This window comes from Triticum dicoccoides, chromosome 2B, assembly GCF_002162155.2.
Source record: "Triticum dicoccoides isolate Atlit2015 ecotype Zavitan chromosome 2B, WEW_v2.0, whole genome shotgun sequence".
Taxonomy (NCBI): domain Eukaryota; kingdom Viridiplantae; phylum Streptophyta; class Magnoliopsida; order Poales; family Poaceae; genus Triticum; species Triticum dicoccoides.
In genome coordinates, this window is record NC_041383.1 from 706,038,448 (window position 1) to 706,046,409 (window position 7,962).

Here is a 7,962-nt window from a genome sequence, read left to right on the forward strand (position 1 = left end):
CCTCTCGTGGAAGCAAAACCGTGCCTCTCACGGAAGGAAAAAAGGACAAAACTCATTTATTTACCATTTTCGACTGGCACGGCTGTGCCTCTTGCGGAAGGAAAAAAAGAGGTTTTCCACGCAATATTTTTTATTTTTATTTTGTCAAAAAGCTAAGAAAGAAAAGTGAAAAACCGAAAAGCCAAGAAAAAGAAAAAAAACATCTAAAAAGCAGAAGACGCGTGCCGAAAAAATTATAAAATGGATGGGACATCCAGAGTGCGACATGTGGCGAAGGCTGAGAGCAACGCGCTCTCAGCCCATCTCAAGTGACCTTTAGGGAGGCTCCCGAAGGAGTGCTACTCGATTAGTTGCTCTCCATGACTTCTGTCTTTTCAGCCATTTTTTACGTCGCGCGCTAACAAGAAAAAAGAGCTCTGCGCTGCTGAGCCGGCCCTATAGTTTGCACAGCTTGTACGTCACTATCTGCGTTGCTAAAAACCTCTTTTTAGTAGGGTCGCGCGGAGAGCTCCTCCTTGGCGCCTTCAGCGCCCGCTAGCGATTCCAGCGCCCACTGTGTCGCTAGCATGGGCCTGGCCCAGCAGCGAACGCTGGCTGCTGCCGCTCGCTTGATCGCTGGCTATCGCTGCCCGCTCGATCGCTGGCTCCCGCTTGATCTTTTTTTTTCTTCATTCTAAAAACTGCTAGTACAGACTATTTTTCTTAGAAAAAACCGGTTTGCTACTGTATGTACTCTTGTCATAGAAAAAGTTCATCGACTTTAAAAATAAGTTCATTGAATTTGAAAATAATTTCATCGAGTTTCAAAAAAGTTCATCGAATTTGAAAAAAGTTCATCGAGTTTGAAAAAAAGTTCATCGAGTTTCAAAAAAGTTCATCGAGTTTGAAAAAAGTTCATCGAGTTTGAAAAAATTTCACCGAATTCGAAAAAAGTTCATCGAGATTCAAAAGAGTTCATCGAGATTTAAAAAAAGTTCATCAATTTGTTTTAAAAAATCATCGAATTTGAGAAAAATTTCACCAAAACTTGAAATATAAATTTCATCGTATTTGAGAAAAAGTTCATCGATTTTGCATCAAACCTAGGAAGGAGAGAAAAAAGAAAAACGGAAAATGGAAAACGAAAAATGGAAAAAGGAAAAATAAAAAAGGAAAAAAAGAAAAGACAAGGAAGAAAAGAACAAGAAAGATGAACCGAATCACACTAGGCTTGCTAGCGTGGTGGTTAGTGCTGAGTATTGTGAAGCAGAAGGTTGCCTGTTCGAATCCTAGTTCACCTGCTTTTCTTTTGCTTCGCGGTTGCGGGAAGCAAAACGGGCTAGGCCCAAAAACGCGACGCGAGGAGAGGGGGGTATGCGCCCGATTGCGGGAACAACTAAAACGGGCGCTTAACGCACCAAATAGGATTTAGCGGCCGTGAGCTATAATTAAGAAGTAGCTTCGCGCTGGTGGGCCGGCCTAGTGGTGTCCACGTGCGTCGTGCTCTGCGTCATATAAAATTGACAAGTTAAATTTGAAGACTATTTTCTTCTTGCAAGAGATCTTGTGGGAAAAGGAGGTTCATGCAACAAATTAGTACCGTCTTGGATAGAAAAAAAATCTAAAAATATATAATACGGGCGAACTGACAAAAAGTCGGAGAAACACACCTCTCTTATTATTAGGTACTAGCACACATGCCCGTGCGTTGCAACGGGAGGATAAAATTACATGCCTCTAGCTTAATATAAGAATGTATCAAGACCCCCACATGTCCGTATTCTCTAGTTCAACATGGCACCCTTTAATTAGAGCTAAACCAATATATTCTTTTTTATTGGCACGTGTCCATAAATTTTTTTAAATTATGATTAACCAGCATATTCTCTTTTATTGAAGCATGGAAGCTACCACTGTCGATAATTTATGGTGTTCCTTATTCTAAACAAGCCGACTTAGCTTGATGCACCGGATGCGGAGCAGGCCCAGTATGGGACTGATCGAAACCACGACCTCAAAGACCCGACCACATGTTGCGAGCCACTCAAACAAATGCGCTCTTCTAACCAATGATTAGTGTTAATAATAAAGAATCTAATGCAATGTCAGATTCGAAACTTTTTTTTGAACTTATAAAAAAATAATAACTATGAAATGCCAAATATACTTGGCAACGTGAACAATTTTCCAAATTAGGATTTTTTTTAAAATTCCACACATTTTAAAATATTGAACAAAAAATTTGAACGGAACATTTGTTGAAATTCATAAACATTTCTTAAAAGCATGAACGTTTTATAAAAATACCCTTTTTTTGAAGCTGTGAACAATTTTGGCAACGGGAACATGTTTTGAACATATGGAAGAAATTTAGAAAATGTGTCTTGTAATGCAAAAATTATTTTCAATTTTTGAACATATCAAACAAGAAATTTTTTTCAAATTTGAACATTTTTAAATCTTGAACAAATTTGGGAAAACCCAAACATTTTCCAAAAAATGAGAATAATTTTTAAAATTCTGAAAATAAATCAGAATGACAAAAAATTAAAATGTCAAACATTTTTTAAATAGGAACGCAATTTTGGAATTCGTAACATGAACTACCGAATATACTTGGCAACGTGAACAATTTTCTAATTTTTGAACATTTTTTGAAAATTCCGTACATTTCTGGACAAAGCAAGAAAACAAAATTTGAAAAGAACATTTCCTGAAATTCGCATACATTTCTTAAATACATGAACATTCTTATAAAAATATGAATGTTTTTACGTTGTGAATTTTTTTAAATGAGAAGATGTGTTAAACATGCAAAAGAATCTTTAAAAAATATGCTTCTTCCATGGAAAAATTCTTTTCAATTTTTAAACCTATATGTAAATCTAGAATATTTTTCGAATTCGGAACATTTTTTAAATGCATTTGTTTAAATCTTGATTTTTTTGAAAAATACGAACATTTTACAAAAAATTAGAATATTTTTTAAATTTTGAACATATTTTGGCACGACAAAAAATAAAAACATTATTAAAAATAGAAACACATTTTTGTAATTCGTAACTATTTACGGAATTGTGAATAAAAATTGAGACTGCAATCATTTTTTGAAAATTGTGGAATTTCAGAAAACAGTTAAAAATATACTTGCAATGGGAAAAATAAATTAAAAAGGAAATAAAAAGAGAAAGATACAGAAACAAGAAAATTTGAAACAAAACACAAACGAAAATGGCCGCCGTGTCTTGGTCCCCCTGTGCGTAGCTAAAACTATATGCGGTACTGAGCGGAAAATATATTTTTTATTGCTGTGTGGGCAAGAAAAAAGGGCTGACTGTACTGGGCCATAGGGCGCGTGGCCCACGTATGAAGTTCTCCGCAAATCGTTTTTCCTTTGGTAATAGACGTAGTACAAAAGTTAAGTACCACCTCGAATAGAAAAAAAAATATTTTAGTGGTGAACGGATGAAAAAATTAGAGAAACGCACCTTACTTTATTAGTAGGTATAGATACAGATATAGATATATAGGTTTTTTTTGCCTTTGTAGATAGGATGCTGGCACATCGCATTAATGAAAACGATGCAGAGCTATCGTGCATTCACTTTCAATACATAAACTTACACTTAATGTACAGATTCATACATAAATTCAAAAAGTTACACAAATCGGTCCTAGAACTTATGTTTTGGGTACGTTTGACTGCATTTTTGTCGTTGCGGTTAACTCCCCGTTAAACAGTGTAGGCCAGCTGGCCCACGCAGTGTGGGTCCCACTTGTCAGTATTGGAGAAATAAATAGACACATATACATATAGTAACAAAATATATGCGCCCACCAGGCTTGTAACTCACGACGTCGCCTCTCACGCTTAGAGCGCTAGCTACTGCACCACGTGGTAATAAGTGTTCATGTTAGCAATAGCTTCTCCCTATACTGCTGAGTAGAATAATTGATTTGAAGCCAAAATACGTCTGCACGTGGGTTTGAACAAGGTTTTATTTTTCTTGATTTGTTTTTTTTTTGGGAGAGACTGAAAGACCAGTTTTTTGGGAATCTTGGAATCTTCAAATGACTTTCAAATGCATAGAAAATGGTGTAAAAATATATTTATTTAATCTCTAAATGACAAATTGTATCTCATAATTGGAGTATTCTAGTGGTCAGCTGGCCCTATTTTTATGAGAAGGGTGCAGGTTCAAGAAATGGGTATTACACCTTGTCTATTACAGTATTATTTTAAAAAGCGTTATTCAATGCTAATACAAGTCCAGTCTTCACAAACTTGAGGCTTAGGAGATGGTTCGCGCCTTATCACCTTAACAAAAGCTGTTTTGTGGAAACATGTGCATATGAGCACTATTTGTTAATATCTGACCTTTTGAATTTCAAAAATGTTTTTTTACGGATCTTAAAAATATTCAAGGCTCATCAAAATTTCTGATAACCGGTCAGACCGGGGGAAACGGTGATGAGGGACGCGCGCACACACTAATCCACGTGCAACGCGCATTTTAGATCCAAATCAATTTTCTAGATAAAATATATAAATAACAGTATATTTGTAACATTTAACAAGAAATGGCAGTGGCTAGTGCCCGACATCTGTGCGACAACTTCTTGTATTCGAATCCTAGAAACTTTAGCACTGAAACTTTTTGAATTTGCAATTCGTTTGAAATTTTAAATGAAAATATGCCAAAAATTAGAGATTTTCGAAAAGCAGTGTTTCTGTATCTCTTAAAATAAAATAAAGGAAACAACATGTTAAAATCCTGTGCAGCCCGTATTTTGGCTACGAGTTATTCTGCAAAGCAGTGTAGAAAAATACATCGCTAAAAGTAACACTAATTACCAGTGGTGCAGTGGCTAGCGCTCTTGTTGTGAGAGCCAGCTGGCGTGCACTGTTTAACGGTGTAGTGTTTAACAGATAGTGTTAATATACAAAACCAGTGTTTAACCTATTACATACATCATTAAGGATATTAGCATCTAATCTTAATATACAAAACTTACATTTTTGCGAGATAAAAAATTACTACGTACGCTTACTAACTTAATCATGAAATAACTGTGCATTTAATCAAGCAATGACCAATAACATTACTAACTTTTTCTTAATTACTATATTATGCAGCAGGGATTCTGCCAGCTCGAAATCGGCGCCGTCTGCCACAGTACCGCTATTGGCCAGCGCGCAGCAGCAGCAGTCCACAAAGAAGAACGAGTGTGTATATATGCATATGGTGAAACCTGTACTATGGTGAAAACAAAAGAGTCAGCTCGCAGCAGGGATTAAAAGACGACGAAACGACGCACGCACAGTGCGGCCGCCTCCCGCAGTGGCGGCAGGGCCTACCGCCGCGCCTCGCGCCCAGGCGGCTGGGCCCACCTGCCCAGCCCGTTCCGTTGCACGTCGCTGATCTGGTTATTCCGCACTTGCCGCCTGCAGTGGTGGCGGCAGGCTCTGTCGCCTGGCGCCGTGGCGGCAGGTGCCACATGTCACCTGCCGCGCCTGCCGCCACGGTCGAGGGGGTCTTTTTTGTTAATTTGTCTCAGAGGGGGTCTTTTTTGGCAATTCCAGTGAGCAGGTGGTCTGTTTCGACAAAAAATCAGATGTACACGCCAAATTGTTGTTCGGGATATTTTGAGGTTTCAAAATCTTTTTCTCGGTGGCAGGAGTACCATGTGCCGAAGTGAATTTCAACATGCTATTCTACTATTTAGATAATTGTTTTGTCGTCTTATGCATCACCAATTATTTAGCGCAACCAAACTTAAACAAGCCCGCGCGACAGTCAATGTTCTTGTCCAGTTCTCATTTTCTATATTGGGAGGACCTACAACAACTTCATACAATACATTTCATCTTGTATACTAAAAACGGAGCAGCAAGTGGCTAAACTATTAGGTGTTGTAGGCTATAGTACAATAATAATCCTAGCCACTATGAGTAACAAGAAAAAAAAACTTTGTAGAATATACATAGAGCCGGGCGTGAAGTCCTGCCCTTTCATACATTCATTGAGACAGATCCAAGTCTCGTGACTCGCCTCCGCCATACCAAATTTGCCTATTGCAGGATAAGAAGTGCAGAGTCAAAAACTGAACAGTCGGTGAAGAACACGTGACCATAATGTTAACTTTAGATGATTACGTGTACTGCCATAACTAACATATATTATGCAGATGATAACTACCGTTTCATTTTATGCTTCATCAACTAATTAATGCAACGAAGCTTACACAAGCCTGTTCTTGTTCTTGTCCAATTGTCATTTTCCATTTGGCCAATAGAGTGTGTTTTGCCCTTAAAAATAAAAACCTCCGTCTGTCTGCACAAGAGATCGTGTGCAGGCTTTCAGTTTGATCGACCAAAAATCCAGACGGTATACTTCCTAACAAACAACTTGTTTAAATCGAAGGTCAAAAACAGAAGAAAAATAATCTTGGTTTAAATCGTTCTTGTCGTGACGACATGGCCTGATATAAAGATCACTTTCAGCCCGCTGATGATAAGGACAATAAAAAAAGCCTGCTCCTTGAACAAAGTACAAAGCACTATCATTAATGCTAATAATTAATTTGTCTTGTACTCCATCTGTTCTAAATATAAACTTTGTGTAGATATTTTAATATGGACATACGGATATATAGACATATTTTAGAGTGTCAATTTATTTATTTTGCCCGTCTTCGGCGAGGGAGGGGCGATGACAGCGGCGCGCCTTCGGCTCGTTTCAGTGCTTGTAGTCGTCGCTAGGTGGTCTGCGGATCTCGATGTAACTTTTATTATTTCTAGTGTTCGTTGTACTACCATGATTGAAGATAAATAGATTGAAAGTTTTACCGCAATTTTTTTCTCACTTATTTTGCTTCATATGTAGTCCGTACTAAAATCTTTAAAAATACTTATATTTGAAAACGGAGGGAGTACTCGACATATTAGATGTGGGCATTGGGCAGCGACCTCTCAGCTACCAGGATCACAGACATGGTTGTTTATCTCTTGGTGTATCTAGCGATGGAGTGTTGGAGTAATGACAAGATCCGTGAGACGCGGGAGCAAAGTCTTGGCCCAAGTTTCGCTCAAATTATATCATCATCCTCGCGCGTAACAGCCAATCCCTCCTTTGAACGGTTCTAATATTTTTCCACGACTAACCTCAAGTCCTTAAAGTGGTTACTTATCTTATCTGTCAGCATAGCATCTAATCATGTGCAATAATACTTCAATCACTCTTTTTCTTATGACGTTTACGTAGTCTTTGTGCCGGCCTGATAGAAAAATGAGGGAGTGGATGTACAAACCCAATACCTAGGTTCAAATCCTCACGTAGGCGAATTTAGCTTCCTATTTATTCTTGATGGCCAGGTTTTCATGCATCCCTAGTTGGTGCAGAGGCCGTGGAAGTGAAATTCTCCCCCATTTTTTTAGAGTCGCGAGGGTTTAGAGCTCCACCGCGCGGCGGCCCTGTTAGGCATGGCGACGGTGCCTCGGCTGGCGACGTTCACGGGGGTGGATGGATGGCCTCTTGACCGCGTGGGCGGTGAGTCACCGGTGGATCTCCTCCGCGCTGCAAGCTCTCTCCCGCTGCACTTGGTGGCTTACGATTGCGGTTGTCGGCCTCGGTGCGTTCGAGGGGGCCGGTAGAGGTGACATCGGACCAAAGGAAACTCTGGATGACTCGTTCATCCCGACGGTGGCGACGACTAGGGTCGTCGTTCTCCTCCTTGCAGGCGTCGTCGACGTCCCTGCCCTCCACCCCGACCCCATGCTCGGGTGAAAACCCTAAATCTCCGTAGATTGGGCGGCGGCACTGCGTGTGTCGTACCCTTCTTGGAGGCGCCGCATGGGGCATTTGGGTGCTCGGTTTGAGGAATTGCAGGTGGAGGGGATGGGACCAGTGGCAACAGGTGGTGTTTCCGTTGGAGGAGCGGTGTGGCATCTGGCACGTCGACGACGGCGGGTCTCAGCGGCAT